Source organism: Lycium ferocissimum, chromosome 8 (assembly GCF_029784015.1).
Source record: "Lycium ferocissimum isolate CSIRO_LF1 chromosome 8, AGI_CSIRO_Lferr_CH_V1, whole genome shotgun sequence".
Taxonomy (NCBI): Eukaryota; Viridiplantae; Streptophyta; class Magnoliopsida; order Solanales; family Solanaceae; genus Lycium; species Lycium ferocissimum.
In genome coordinates, this window is record NC_081349.1 from 22,840,792 (window position 1) to 22,858,175 (window position 17,384).

The following is a 17,384-nucleotide window of genomic DNA, read 5'->3' on the forward strand; positions in this document are numbered from 1 at the left end:
GCAAGTAAATCAAGTTGAATTAAGTTAATCAAAATGAAAACCTCATGAGATATTGTGTGAGAACTAGCTTTAAATGATCCTACGAACATTTGAATCACCGTTATGGTTTAGTCTCGGCCGTGCAAAGAAGAACAATGAGTATTTGATTTTTACGACATTCAAATGAACAAACCAATGAACGACTAAAATGATGACGGGGAACTTTGAAGCATCGAAAATCAACAAAATGTATGCGAGTAACGATATCCTCGCGATATACATGGAACGAAACGTATTTGGGCGACCACCTAATAATCACATTGCGACACTATGTAACTCGAAATGAACTCATCGCGACACATTATTCTTTAAAGGGAACAGGACAGGGGTTACCAATACGTCGATACATGATTTTTTATTTTTTATTTTTTTTAAAAAAACAATGAAATAAATCCAAACGACACGGGTATCGTCAAGAGGGGTGTTCGATGTCTATACTCATGACACATCGATATAATAGATGTTAAAAATATCAGCCCAAGCATCAAATATACGACATTAACCTATTCTGAAAGTATGGCTTTACACTAGAGGACTCTAATTCATGTTTTCAATCCAAACGAGCAGGTTCATTACATGCTACAAGTGAAAGAAAACGGGAAAAGATTAAAGTTTAGGATTCACCGACCTTTTGTGGGTGCGGTGAACGAGGGGATGAGGTCTCGAATCTAGGCTCGAACCCGACGAACCGAAACTCGAAAAGTCTTTCGAAATCGAAAATTCCGACGTCGTGAAACGGTATCCCTTTTTAAAAGAAGTTTTGTTTGCTTTTCCGAATAATTTCGAAACACAAATAATGACTAAACTCGAAACCGGACGGAATTTGGACGAATCCAAGATTGAAGTAGTAGTAGAAAAATAAAAGTATTGAATGTGGTCAAAATCCCTTAAAAAAATCCCCCCCTCGGCTCAAGACTTAAGAGCTGTATATATAGTGGAAGAAACTAGGGTTTTCACTCCTTTTGGGCGGGATGTTGAGACCTCAAATTTGAAATTGAGTCAAAACCCTGCTGACCCGAACGTTGAAGCCATTCACGTGTTGATTCAGGCCTGTTGTCCGAATTGGACCGATTCTTTCTGTTTTCTTTTGAATCTATTGTGTTTGGAACGAGAAAATGGAGCGCCTTTCCTGTCAACAACAGAAGGCTCAGGCGTCGCGACAATTTTGGTGTGAAAATGGCATAGACAAAGACTGCCATGGCTGAAAGGGAGGTGGGGTTTTGGTTGAAAGAGGAAAGAAATGAGGGTAGAGAGAGAGAGAGAAGGAAAGGGAAAGAGGAAGGGGTGCGGCTGGCATGGCTGAAGGGTTTTGGGGATTTAATTGTAGTGGGCCGGACGGGTCGGGTAAATGTTGGGCTGGTCGGTTTTGGATAGTAAAGTGATTGTTGGGCTGGATCGTTAGTCCGAAAGTGTGAGGGCTGGTGGGGATCCGAAAATATTTGTTTGATTGGGCTTGGGATTTGGCTGAATTTCATGGATCCTTCCTCCTTTACTTAAATTATCCCCGGGCTTCTAATTTAATGACTAGTAACTAGTACGATATATTATGCGAAGATAAATATTAATTAGTGTATATAAAGTAAAAATTAATTTAACGAGTGCGAAATCCTAAACTAAAGCGATGGCGAACTGTTTAAAATTCGCGATAAAGTAATACTAGTAGAAAATATTGAAAACGAAGGTAACGGTATTAATAGTAGTAAAAAATAAAAAAAATAAAAAAAAATAATAGTGAAAATAAGATATTTAGCTCGTTAATAAATTTAAAAGCCCAATAAAATAAATTGGAATAAAGGAGGGACGAAATTGGGTGTCAACAACCATCATGACTTTGTATTCTATAAGGGCCCCATACATCAACATGCAACATTTCAAATGGAGTATTACATCTAGTAGTACTACTGGGAAATGGTACTTTTGTTTGTCTAGCCAAAGGACAAACAATACAATCTTTTATTCTATCATGTTCTCTTCTAAACTTCATGTTTGAAATCAACTGCAGAACTTTATTAGGAGCATGTCCAAGCCTCTTGTGCCATACTTCAAGGTCTTCCAACTGGTTAGCTAAATGAATTGAGGTTGCAGAAACAACTTTATTTCTATCTATTGTGTTTATAGGTAGCTGAATATGGCTTAAGCCCTGAATTTCCTTACCAATCCCCTTCACCATTCCACTGTGAAGGTCCTGCATAATAGAGAGATCAGGGAAGAAAGTGACAACAGACTTCAAATCTCTGGTTAGTTTTGAGACAAATAACAAATTATATGTAAATCCTGGTACACATAGGACATTATTAATACTGCCATTATTGTTCAACTTACACCTCCCAACACAAGCAATCTCTAAAGCATGTCCATCAGGTAAATGCACTCTTCTGATACTTTCCTTAGTGATCTGTCTAATGATATCAAGTAATTCTTTACTGCAAACCATGTGGTTGGTTGCTCCAGAATAAATTATCCATTTCTTAAAAGCCTCACTTTTTGTAGCCAAGAAAATCTGGGGCATACCTGGTACTTCTTTGGCATACCTTGTCCTTCTTTGTCTTAGTCCTGTGGAATCTCCTTGTCGATCATCATGGGGATTTGATCATATCGTTCTAGGGTAAACATCATGTCTGCTCCTTGCACTGGTCCATAATACTGCTGAGGAGCTAGCTTAGTCATTTGCTGGTGATTCACATTCTGCTCCATCTACTTATGCTCATCTAGAACCATATTAGCACCAGCTTATTGATGGTTATGTGCTAGTTTCTTGAACTTGTTATCCACATGATTTCCAACTTAATTTCCAGCTTGATTCCCATGTAACCTGCAACATTTTTCTCTAGTATGTCCTCTCCAATGGCAAAAATCATAGTACAAATGACTATTCTTCCCTTTGTAAAAATTCCTCTCAGAACTGTAATTAATCCTCATATTTTGGCCACCCTTGTTGCTGAATAGAGCAACTCCATCTACTCCTTCTCTTAAGTACTTGACTGACCAACTTTGTTTAAACCTCTTTGGCTTTCTTCTGGAATTATCATGGCATAGGCTTTGTTTATGTTTGGAACTGGAACCATCAATATGATTTGACTCCTTTGATTTGAGTATGTTTCATTTAGTCCTGTTAGAAATTGGAACAATATTTGTTTCTCAAAGTGTTCTCCATATCTTTTTTATTTTGGACAAGCACAACTAGGACATGACATGAGTGAATCAAATTTCACCCACATTTCTTTCAACTTAGTGAAATAACTAGAAACTGAACTAGTTCCTTGTGTTAGGGTTGCAATTTCTCTATGAAGATGGAAAACTCTAGAACAATTTTCCTTATCAAATCTTTCCTTCAAATCTGCTCAGATCTTACTAGCATCATATGCATATGCAACACAACTAATCAAAATCCTTAGTAACTACACTCATAATCCATGAAAGGACTATGGCATTCACTTTCCCCCAAAGTTCATGTAAAGATGGATCAAATTTGCCTTTGGCGTGCCTACCATCAACAAATCCCATTTAACACTTTCCTACTAGTGCAATTCTCATTGATCTACTCCACAATGCATAGTTCTCAGTTCTAGTTAGCTGCAAAGAAATTAAGGAGCTACCTGGTGTATCACACGATTGTAATTACAAAGGATGATGGAGATCGATTGTTGTTGTTGTTGTTGTTGTGTTTGCATTATTCATTGCACTAGTTTCATTCGTGATTCAAATTTCACTGCTTTCTTCTTCGTTCGCCATTGAAGCAAAATGAAGAAACCGAAACCCTAGAAATTTATAACGAACTCTCAATTGAGCAATTCAAAGCAGTGATGAATCGCAAAAGATCGAAAAACACTGCTCCAGGATGTCACAAACTCTCCCGCTCTGATACCATGATGAAATTGCTTTAGCTAATCTACTATAATGGAGATTAAGCTATGAAGGAAGCAATGAAAGCAGTATATTGCAGAGCTCACATTTGTAGAACTGAAAATGATATATTCGGATATGTCTATTACAACTATATGAAGTGTATTTATACAAGTTCAATGATAGGCTGTCAACAGCTGTAATTAAATAACTAACTTTCTCCACTAACTACCTCTTGATCCTAATCACTAACCGACTAACTAACTAAGTCCTTCTAATTACAGAAATGCCACTACAGCTAATAACTAATTGTCGCTCATGCTTTATCTCTCAACAGTTAGTTTACCGTAGATATCGCATGCAGTGATACATTATGTTTTTCTTCAAATTTCAACTGTAGCATTAGCTAAATTCAAAAACTCAGCATCCTTTAATGCGTGATTTATATTTGTTAGTTCATAAAACTTTATTGCGCTTCGAAATTCAATAGCAACTTTGTTTAGCTTCGAAATTCATGTTAGTTTACCGTAGATCTTGCTGATTTTGTTTGTATACAGTGATACATTATGTTTTTCTTCAAATTTCAACTGTAGCATTGTTTAAATTCAAAATTTCGGTATTCTTTACTACGTGATTTATATTTGTTAGTTCATGAAACTTTGTTGAGCTTCGAAATTCATGTTAGTTCACCGTAGATCTTGCCGATTTTGTTCGTATGCAATGATACATTATGTTTTTCTTCAAATTTCAACTGTAGCATTGTTTAAATTCAAAATTTCAGTATCCTTTTACTATGTGATTTATATTTGTTAGTTCATGAAACTTTGTTGAGCTTCGAAATTCAACAGCAACTTTGTTTTGCTTTGTAATTCATATTAGTTTACTGTAGATCTGGCTAATTTTGTTCGCTTGCAGTGATACATTATGTTTTTCTTCAAAATTCAACCATACCATTGTTTAAATTCAAATTTTCATTATCCTTTACTGTGTGATTTGTATTTATTAGTTTAGGAAAGCTATGGCTCTGAATTAGTTATTAGTGCTCCTAAAATTCAACAGCAACTTTGTTTAGCTTTGAAATTCATGTTAGTTTACTGTAGATCTGGCTCTGATTTTGTTCGTTGCGAAATACATTATGTTTTTTCTCTGAAGTAGTTTGGTACAGATCGTTGATATATATAGCTGTTGTTTGTTCCTGTATCTACTTTTAAGGTATTTTCATGGAGCAGTCTTTACTAGATGGCTATCTCTTCAAACTTATACAATTGAATGTTTAATAATACAAAGCAGATCTTAAGCTGGAAAGATGAAGACATTAAGCTATACTCTTATGTTTTAATTTCAAATATAAATTCATGTAAACTTCTGACGAACTTCCTCTAAGGATTACAAGTTGAATCAGCGAAGTTTTTTTAACATGATGGGTCATTGATGCAGTGATGTCTCATGGAATCAATGTTGGGGATGTAAAGAAGCTACAAGACGTGGGTATCTACACCTGTAATGGCTTGATGATGTGAAGGAAAAAAAAAAGATACTCGTGTTATTAGCCACAAAGTGCTACTTATACTTCCGTTCTTCACTTTTCTTCTTATAAGTATTAAAATTGTCTTGTTTCCAGAAATTGACTCGGATCAAAGGCTTATCTGAGGCAAAAGTTAACAAGATATGTGAAGCAGCTGACAAGATAGTGGTTAGAGATTTATATTCTGATAGTCATATTCCTGTCGATGATACCATCATCTGTTTTTGCTACTACTCACTTTCTCTTTTCGTAATCATTGCAGAACTTCGGCTATATTACTGGGATTGATGTTCTCCTCAAAGTATAAATTTTCTTTTCTCTTACCATTTTATGCATGAACTTACTGATGTTTGTTGGACTGGTTTTATTATACATTACTAATCTATTGAAGTCACCTCAATAATCAAATAGGATCAGGCTCGCATGAAATAGAATCATTGTTTTTGTTTTCCTTGCCACCCACTATCATTCTTCTTCTGCTTGTGTGGCATTTTAGAAAGTGTAGAGTTTCTATTTGTGCCTTATTTAATAAGATACCTAAATAGCGAATACTACATGTTTGTTACAGAGGAAGCAAGTAGTTTGTATCATAACTGGAAATACTGGATGAGCTCTTAGGAGGTAAACTTTTTGGTCCTATATGATTGAATCCTAAATGCTTTTTTTTTTTAATACAGAAACTGCTCATGATTCTTTTTTTAGGTAACTAACTTTCTTTCATTAATCACCATTGAACTTTACAAAACAAGCTAACAACCACTGCTAGCTGACTCCATCAAACCTAAAACCTACGCCCCAAAAAACCTATATAAACACACATCCTATACATATCTAACTACCATGGGACTATTACATCATCCAAGACTGTATTAAATTTCGAACCCCAGGAGGTGCTCTCACATTGCATGCAAAAGCAATGTTTCTTGCAATCCTATAAATGTCCCTAATATTCTGTTCAAACACTCGCGCATTCATTTCCTTCCATATGGCATGGATTGTTTCAGCATATATCATTCTGAATATCTAGGCTCTTTGTATCTCCCCTTTTTCCTGTTTGATAACCCACTAGAAATGCATAGTCCAAGTTGCTCCTATGTCTGTTTGAGTCTGCATCTAAGTCAACACTTTAACCTATAATTGCTTAGTAAACTGACGAGTAAATACTCAAAATACCCCCAACGTTTGACCAAAATCCCAACTACACACCTAACCATAGTTGGTTATTACCCCCCCCCCCCCGGGATAATTTTTTTTTAGTATTAAAATGCCCCTTTTTTTTGCGATGTGGACAAGAGCGTGACTACACCGCTCGGTGACGCGTTATATTTTTTTTTAAAAAATAAAGATCTCGACGTGTTTTAAAATGCCAACTGCACTACCACATAGATAAATTTAAATTCCCTCAATTTTTACACCCAACTTCTCATTTTTTTTCTCAATCACAGCCAAACAAGCCCTAAACACAAAACCCATTTTCCCTACTCTTCCTTTCACACCACCACCAGAACAGGACCACAATAATCATGTGGTTTCTTACTAATTGCAGAGGGAATTTTAGGGGCTAGAGTTTTGAGACATTGTTTATATCTATGAATAGAACAATATCTTATGTTCCATCATTTAATCTATTCAAATTAGAGTTTTTTTTGTTGGTAACACAATGATGAAAGGTTCTATCTGGTTCTTGGTTCGAGAACTCCATCCGAGGTCATCGGCGAAAGCTCCCCTTGAAGGCTCCATGTCGATTTACAATTGCGGCTTAAGTTTTTTTTTTTTTTTTTTTTTTACCTGAATTAGTATCTTTTTGTTATTATTCACTGTATATTGAGATGGAGAAGGTGTTTTGGGGTGATTTTGATTATTTCTAAGAGAGGGTGGATAAGTGGTTGGACAGTGGCGATGATGAATCTCTCTGGCATTGGCTATGGAGTTTGGATAGTTGGTGGTGTGAAAGTGGTCAGCCATGGCTGTGGAGAAGGTCACCAGTGACAAGTGATCTTCTCGTTTAGTAGAGGAAGATAGAGGACAAAAATTTATTTTCTCTTGGGGTGAGAGTCAGTGGTGGACTGTAGAGAAGAAACAGAAAGTAAAAAAAAAAAAAAAATAAGGATGTAGGGGGAAAATGGGGGGAAATTAAAGATGTGGCACGTGGGCCAGGCGCGTGTGGACAAGTTACGTTAATAATTGGGGGTTGGCGATATTAGATCGCTACATCAAGAAAAAAGGGACATTTTAATACTGAAAAAAAATTGTCCAGGGGGGTAATAGGACCAACGCAAAGGTTAGGTGTGTAGTTGGGATTTTGGTCAAACGTTGGGGGGTATTTTGAGTATTTTCTCGTAAACTGACATTGCATAAACATATGATCTCTACTTTCATCCTCTATCTGGCACAATACACATTTACGGTCTACATTGATTCCCCATTTCAGCAGCCTGTTTTTAGCCAGCAACTTAGCTTGTACCTGCAACCACATGATAAAAACAACCTTTGGTCTAGAAGCATTACTAAACATTAGACATTTGCAAGTAGAGGCGGACCAGGATTTTGACGCAGAGGGGGCACCAATGATCACTGCCTTAATATAAATATGTCACTTATTATGTGAAAGTTTAGCGTGCAACTCTTTAAAAACTTAATAATTATGCTAAATTATTGGTAAAGTAATAGTATAAAGTATAAACTTCAAAATTGGGAGAAACGAAATTAGGTTTAGAATGGAAACAAAACAAACTCAACAAAAATAGAAATAAAGGTGCTGCAAGCTAGACTCTAACCTAGTTGTCATATTAGGACCTAAGGGGCACAACAACCAAATGCACCAAAGCAATGGATATCTCTCAGGAGTCCTTTTAAATGCATATACATTCTTTAAGGCTTATACACCATAGATCTTGCTAGGGTATTCCCGAGGTTGGGAGGGACACGTGACCCCCCTCGTAATAGGGTGGGTCCGCCCCTGTTTCCAAGGCACCCGAGGTTCATCCCCAAGCATTCTCAAATAAATTTGCTTAATCATCATCTGTTGCTTCATCATTATTTGCTGATTCTGATTCCAAAATTCCCTGGCTTCCAAAATTTTTCTAGTCATCCAACATGCTTGTTTAGGTATGAGCATAAGTTGGATAGGTTGGTTCTTTATATAGAAAGAGTGGATCCATTAGACCCACATTTTGTCTTTTTTATGAGTAAGATCCCAAAAGGTTTTGGCAATAGCAGCATGATTCCAAATGAGCACATTAGTAACATTTAGCCCCCCAGCTGATTTAGGTGTACAGACCCTTTCCCAAGCAACCAGAGCCCTTTTAGTGTTAGTGTTTGTACCAGACCATACATAACTTCTGCAATAAGCTTTAATTACCTTCACCACCTTGCTTGGCAATAGGAACATCTGAGACCAATAGGACAGTTTGAACAAGTTGAATCCTCCCTGTATAGGATAACTTTTTTGCAGTCCAGGAAGAGATCCTTTTAATGATTTTATCTAGCAAAGGTCACCACTGTGCTAGCGTAAGCTTCTTAGTTGACAATATTACCCCTAAATACTTGAAAGGTAGATCTCCAGTGACATAACGCAAGTGTTGTAAAATAGAATCCTTATATGTTTATGTAACATCACCAAAGTAAGCACAACTCTTATCTAAGTTAGCCATAAGCCCAGAAGCATGTGAAAACTGATTGAAACAGTCATTACGAGCTTATATGGATTCCATGTCTCCTCTAGCAAACAATAACAAATCATCCGCAAAGCTAAGATGTGTGATATTCAGCTTTGCATAGTTAGGATGAAACTTGAAACTTCTATTCTTTCTCAGTCCATTCAAACACCTGCTAAGACATTCCATAGCCATAGCAAAGAGGAAGGGGGATATGGGGTCCCCTTGCAGCATCAAAAGGGTCAGTATGCTCACCATTAATCACTATGGAATAATTAACAATTTGAACACATTCCATTACCCAGCCAATGAATTTAGTAGGAAACCCTAACTCTTCCATGACTTGCCTTAGATATACCCATTCAACACTATCATAATTATGTTTGAAGATCTATTTTGAGCATGCACCTGGGGCAATGTTTTTCCTGTTATAAGCTTGTACAAGCTCATGTGCAAGTATTATGTTGCCAGCTATCCTCCTACCAGGAATGAAACCTGTCTGGGCTTCACTAATAATACTTGCTATGACTTTCTGAATTCTTGATGCTGGTACTTTAGCTATAAGTTTGTAAAGGATGGAACTGGTCTATATTCCTTTACAGTAACAGGATGAGCAATTTTGGGTACTAGACTAATGGCAGTACAGTTAATTGGCCTGAATATTTTCCCTGTGGCAAAGAATTCCTTCACAGCAGCAATAACATCACTCTGTATGATGGTCCAAGTTGCTTGGAAGAAAGTTGCATTGTAACTATCCACACCCGGGGCCTTGTCAGGCCCTATTGATTGTAAGCCCTCAATAATTTCCCCATCTGAAATTGGTTCACATAATGTAACTTTTTGCTCATGTGTCAACTTTGGCCCATTGTGCATAATTTGTTTGTTAACTGCTGGTAAATATGTGCAGCAGTTCCCATCAGCCCTATATAAAAATGAATGATTTCAGCCTTAATTGCTTCTGGATCCACCAGTTTCACCCTAATCAGTGATGTAAGTTCTAGTATTTGCTTCCTCTGAGTTTTCTCATTTAGTAGAGCAGTAAAATATTTAGTGTTAGCATCCCCAGTTTAATCCAATCAACTCTAGACTTTTGTTTCATGATACTTTCCTCTATAAAGGTCCATCTTTCCAAATCAAGTAAGATGTTTTTCTCCTTTAGCAATAGAGTGTCAGTGTACTGTACTCTCAGTTGTTCCTGCACTGCTTTTAGTTCCCCCCTATGCATATCAATCTTTTGAGTAATATGTTGAAACTCTTTTCTGTTCAGCTTCCTAAACTCTGTTTTTAGTCCTTTTAGGTTGCACCATATGTGCTTCATTCTATCACCTGCTATCCTGCTATTCCAGCCATTAGTCACTATGGATATAAATTTGCTATGAACAGCCCAAATATTGACCCGCTCCTGATTCTGATTGTTATCTTTTTCTATGTGAAACTTTTGAAGGAGGGATAGAAATTTAAGCAATCGCTGAAACTTTTGGTGAATTCAGGTAAGAATAAACTGACTATTGTTTTAGCTTTACGATAGAAGCATTAATAGAATTTTAAAATGCAACTCTCTGCTGAATGAACAATTTATAATTTATTCAGATCTGGAAAGATACAACTTGCTCATACTCGATGTGTCTCTACTCATGTTCACCTCTGTTCTTAATCAGAAGCAATTAAATATCTCTTAACCATCTAAATTACTCCTTATCCTTTATACTTCACGCTTAATAATTGTATCATCCTGAATTTGACAAAATCCTCAATCCATTTGTCTGATTCGTTGCAGCTTCCTACTAGTATGAAGGTTGGGAATGGAAAGGTGGTTTACATTGACACTGAGGGAACATTGTATTCTTGCCAATTTCCTTACTCATATAGCTTGAGAATTCAAACAAGCACCTATTAGTCTCTTCATGGTGTAGCAGCTGTAGAAACTCAAGAGAATGCTTCCCTTCCGTTCTGTCTTTTTTCCTCAACTAAGTGTATTGTAGTCGGCCAGATCATGTTGTGCCCATTGCTGAAAGATTTGGAATGGACGCAGGAGCATTTCTTGACAACGTAAAGCATCATTTGTACCCTCATTTAATGATCTACCGCTCTTTGTTTAGCTTGCTCATTGCTCAGCTGATTTTCTTATCATTCCTGCTTATTTCTCTTATCATGTGACTTCATCAGATCATTTATGCTCGTGCATGCTCATATGAACATCAACACAACCTGCTTCTTGGTCTGGCAGCAAAAATGGCTGAAGAGCCTTTCAGACTTCTGGTGAAAGCCACAACTTTGGTTTATCTGGAATAAGACCACTACTGATGGTAGTTGTCTCATATACTGAAATTTTACTTGCAGATTGTTGACTCTGTGATCGCTTTATTTCGAGTGGATTTCACTGGAAGAGGAGAGCTTGCAGATCAACCGGTATAACTAAATACCAGCATGATGTTTGATTTACTTAGTTCCTTCTGTTAAAAAGGAGCCTGCGATCACCTGTTCTGATCCACTTTCTTTTGAATGCTTATACCTTCTTGCCATTTACAGCAAAAGTTGGCTCAGATGCTGTCCCGACTGATAAAGATAGCTGAGGAATTTAATGTCGCTGTTTACATGACCAATCAAGGTAGGGAACCCAACCTTGTGCAAATCTTCAAAATGTTGATATGTTTTAGAGTTAAAGCAGAAGTCATAAGTGCATAGACACAGTGTTACTTCCTAAGTGTTCATGTAAATGGATTCGACTCCAAAACTTCCTATTTAATACTCTTTGCTGGCACTTTCCAAACAGATAAACAAACTTTGTTTAATTTTTATGTTACTGTATATTGATTGCCTTTCACTACGTTGAAACTCTACGCTTGCTAACACAAGTACTTGGATTGGTGAGTGCAGTTATAGCTGATCCAGGCAGTGGTGTGTTCATATCAGATCCAGAGAAACTAGCAGGAGGTCATGTCCTTGCTCACATACCTACCATACGACTAATGTTCAGGAACGGTGAAGGAGAACAATGAGTCTGCAAGGTGTACGATGCACCAAATCTTCCAACATAGAGGATCAGGTGAAGTATTAGGGCTAAAACTGCATGCTAACCGAAACTGCCACCATAAGCATGTCTATTTTGCTATTGCATGTCAACACTTTGTGAATCGTCTGCGAATAATACAAGACAACTAAGACTCTTCAGATTGTCCCATCTTCTAAGAGCAAGAAAGTAAGCGGAACAGTTATAACACAGCACGCAACCACGATAAATGCAAGAAAACATTGGCTTACGAACTTATTTATGCTAAACTGATATATTTATTGCTAACATTAAAAGGTAAACATCAAAATATAAAAGTGGACAGTAAGCATGAGCAGCTCGATCTCTGCAAGTCCTAGCTGATCTTCAGTCCTTAGCATCCTCCTGGTGTTATTTGGAAAATGTGTTTTCGTCAAGAAAATTAGAATAACTGAACTATCTAGTTTAACACTGCACCAATCTGGACTCGGTGGAAAGAAGAGGCACACCAATATCAGATATATAGAATTTATCTCTGTAAAATATAACCACGCTAAGATGGGATGGAAAAAACTACATAATATAGACATTGCTTACGGACCTCTATCCATCAAAGTCCTGTAAGCCTCAATAACAATGATCACTTCGTTTGTTGTCTTTTACTAATGAGAAATGGGTTGGTTTTTTCATAACAAGTTGTTATTTACAACCAGAAATAACAATGATCACTTCGTTTGTATGACAAATTGAGAAAGAAAGGAAGGCATGATCCACTGACAGTAGTTGCTTATGCATTAGAGATATTGCAAGTTATAAGGTTAAATGAGAAGTCAGCCTACAATTCAAGTGTTACATGTCACCTTTTAGCACAATTTACCAGCATTTCTGTTTCTATGTGTTTCATTCAACTTTCCATCTTTTTTCAGTTTATTATTTTGTAATTTCTTTTTCCATAAATGCAATCATTAAGTTTTCATCTTCTATGTGCAATTACTAAGCTGGAAACGAGGAAAAGAGGAAATGAGGCACTCTTCCAGGGCATTAATGTGATTTTAACCTTTCTATGCATCTTATGCCAAGATAATGGAGGACCTTCCCTAGTGTTGTTTCCTCTGTTTGTTCTTGGGAGAGTCCGGACTATTAGAATTTCTTTTAGCAAAAAATGTCAAAAATAGTACTCCCTAGGTCCCAATTTATACGACGCCCTTGTCTTTTTAGTCAGTCTCAAAAAGAAATGCAACATTTCTATATTTAGTAAAAATTCAACTTTATGAAACGATTTCTAGCCACACAAATTTCTGTGGTTTGTTTTAGATCACAAATTTCAGAAGTCTTACTTTATTTCTTAAATTTCGTGTCAAGTCAAATGCCTTTGTATAAAATGGGATGGAGGGAGTACCGAGATAATGGAGGAGAGTGATGTTGGATGAAAGGTGGTTCAGGGTGGAGAGGGGTGGGGGTGATGGTTGGTTTAAATATGAGGAACAAGAGAGAAATGAGATTTGGGTGTTATTTCATATGGGTTAAATTAGTTTAATGGGTCGGATCGGTTTAAAATAAGAAAATTAGGTAATTTTAAGTGAAATTGGGGAATTGAGGTTGATTTGAGGGAATCTGTAAAATTGAGAGGTACTTTTGTTAACTTTTATAATGGCAGAGGTATAAATAGCCCCAACATGTAAATTAGCTAATAAATGAAAGTAGAGGGGTATTTTTGACCCTTTTCCCTATAAAATATGAACATGCATTCGTTATATATGCAAGCAATACAGATCCCCAACAATTTCTTTCCAACAAATTACCAAATTTTTTACATAATGATGGCTGAAAATATTAAATAAACAAAAATGTGCTCTTTTTAATTGATAGATTAGATGTATGATCACATTCAATACGATACGTATTAGATAGATGAGATATATAATCACAACTAGTCAATACTCTCGCGCTTCGCGCGGTCATAAAAATATATTAGTGAGCTTGTTTAGGTGATCATGCTACATAAATTAATCCATATAGAAAACGCAAGAACATGAAAAATACTCGACATGACTATCATCTACAAAAAACATGTTTAAACTCTAAACTATGTTAAGTAAAATTTGAAGGTATTATACATTAATTACATCAACTAAAAGAACTTCCAAAATTATAGTAAATCACAACGAAATACACTTTTCTATTGTTGCTCACTCGTCAAATTTGTCTCAGAAATAACCTAATAAATAAAAAGATGCAAGAAACCTGAATTGCAAATCTACCAGCATAAACATAATCTTCTTTCCTTTCATGAGAGTGGAAAGTATCTTCAGTATATAAATGTCAAATCTTCTCTATAACATTTATGTCTTCTTTTGACACCATTGTCTTTGCACTGCCATTGATGCACCAAATCTGGAAAATATTATATATTATTAATAAAAGAAAAAATCAGCATGCACATGAAAAATATATTAAAATAGTTGTGCTGCTACGACTTCTTAAATCTCTATCCACTTCAAGCAAAGAGGGATTTCTATGAAAGATGTCGCCATGGAAAAAATAAAAGCTCTAACCAGAAACGACTCAAAATACATCAATTATCGCAAAATAAAATACCTGCTACATTTTCACTTCCTACTTCAAAGACTAATGCAGATCCTAATGTCTAAGAGTCGGGGTTTGTCCTGAATGAATAGATCCCATAACTTGAATGGATTGCATAAACATATGCATCCTTGGGTCCATTTTGGTGACAGAAATAATTATTCAGAGCACAATTAATAGTAAGAACTCTCAACTTGAAAACATACCAATAAATAAATAAATAAATAAATAAATAGAACAACTACAAATCAAACAGATGAAGAAGAATTCACCTTAGCTTGTTCCCATTTTGTGCTGATTGTAATAGTGACAGTAAAGGAGTTTACAACCTGATGATATGACCCTACACCTATAGACAAAATGATGCAAAAACTATTAAAATGAATATCCAATTCTTTCACATCATATAACAAAAGGGGCTTTCGATCTTGATAATCAACTCACAATAGAAGAATGGATAAAAAATTGCATTTCATGTATAATTAAATCTGCATGCTCGGGATAGTTGATGTGCAAGACAAACTTAATGATCTTATATGTCTAGAAATAAACTGCAATAATATGAGATCAAACATCGACTTCATAAAATGTGCTCATGGAAACACAGAAGATGGTAAACCTTCCCATCAAATAGCATATCTAAGCCACAAGTAAAGTAGTTGTAGAAGTAATCACCATAAAGAGTTGTCCTCGGAAGCCGATCTGAAGCAGAATAAATCACCATTCAATCAACCTGTATAGCTGACGGAGTCAATCTCCACAAAAATCTAACATGTAGAGGCATGTCAGAAACACACAAGAAGTTGAGTATGTCTATTGACTTTTGATTTCCTTCCGTATTGGAACATATGCATTTTTTCGTTCGTTACTCACGATGCAGCCTATCTTTTAAATATTTTGCTTTTCAAGTTTCCTGCCATTTGTTTTCTCCACGGATCTTGAATGGACTATGGATGCACTTCTTTTTTCCTTTTCATTCAAATGTTGACTCAATTAACTTACAGTAGAAAGAAAATTGTGAAGGGTGGGGGGAGTGAGACTTCATCTAAATTGTGAAATATGTTACATTATGAAATATCACAGCATGTTATAACTATTTATAAAAGTGTTTCCATGATATACTTAAACGCGTCTACAAAATACAAGGATCAATAAAATACTTATTATTTGCTTGTGAAGAATGAGAACATAGGTAACCTGATTAGCAAAGCAAATTCATGGACATTTCAATGACAATAACTCATATTCATATACCAGTATGAATTTTTCCTAATATCATTATGTCAGTTTTGAAAATGTTGCATTCTTGGAGATATGTACAAACAATTGGTTTACTGAAAGTGTTTATGAGTTCATTAGAAGAAGAGCATATACCAGTTAAATGAAGCTAAGATAAGAAACTGCATAATCCCAATAAGAGTACCGCTAAAAATCGCGGCACATATTCTTCATGTAAGATATTCAAATACACAGATTTCACTTTTTTAAAAAGACGGAGTAGTAAAGTTTGCTAGAAAGGAGGAAAATTTGTACTCAAACTGTTGGCACTTGAGAAAAAACCTACCAGATCTTGCCGGTACGGTAAGAATGATTTCCTTTCGTTTCACTCATTTATCTATTGCCTTTGCCGCTTGGTTCCGTAAATAAACGGGGGCGGACAAGATGCCTTGTGGCTGCTGCTACTACTGCCTTTTGCCTTTAATTTTACGGAAGCCTTCGACCTCCGCTGAATCCTTTGTTTTGTCATTTTTCATTGTTTTTTCCGGCATCATAAATACAATACATAGCAAAAGTACAGAGCAAAAGAATTACAGCAAACCCATAAACAATACATATGGTTCAAGAATCCATTATTTTGTTTTGAGTTGCAAATATCTGTTCATGGGAGGAAGCCTATTTAAGAGAAGTGAGAATGGGTGCAAAGAAAAGGAGCGACTGTTCGATGGGTGAAGTAAATCAATAAATAAATGAATTAAAAGAAGATAAAAATGTCAGAAAAGATAAATAGCATTCCTGCTCAATAAGGCATGCCACCTCACCGAGCTTATGTCCTGCAATTAAATATATATATATATATATATATATATATATATATATATATATATATATATATATATATAGATTTCCTCGTTACCCAATAAAGCAAAATGCAAAATAACTAAAATAAAAAACAGAGACTATATGCGTAAAGTTTAAATGTACAATGGAGCTTCAAGAGTGACCGTTACAGACCCTTGGCCACATCTCTGTAGGCCCTCTCAAATCAAGCTTTATGAAACGACAACAAATTCATGGCACATGTTAGTAATATATCTACTATTTAAATTTTCCCTAATCGCCCAAAACCCAACTATACGCCAACAAAAACAAATTCTAATAGAAGAATATAGTACCTCAAGTATAATATTTCAGGAGTACCTTCTAGGCCCTCATTCTTCCCGCCTCCACATCTCTTCTACAAAGCTATGAATAATTAGAATACAAAACAGAATAGCGAATTATTCAACACGATAATAACAAATAAGTGAAACATTTCACCAAAATAATTTAACAAATCTAAAAAGATCCTATGAAATCAGAAAGCACAAATTTGTGAGATAAGTTTTGCTCATCGTTGAGTAGAGACCTGAGACTTGATCGTAAAGAGCAATTGTTAAGACTTGGAAGAGGATTTTTATGAGAAAATTAGCCAATAAATGATTCTATTAAACAGACAAATTCGAACAAAATAATTGCAATCAGAGAG

The 17,384-nt window shown here is 35.8% G+C and overlaps 1 pseudogene; it reads left to right on the forward strand.

Annotated features, from left to right (window-relative positions):
- The first annotated feature begins 5,306 nt into the window (after positions 1-5,306).
- LOC132066141 (meiotic recombination protein DMC1 homolog) lies at positions 5,307-12,451 on the forward strand (annotated as a pseudogene).
- The last annotated feature ends 4,933 nt before the right edge of the window (positions 12,452-17,384 follow it).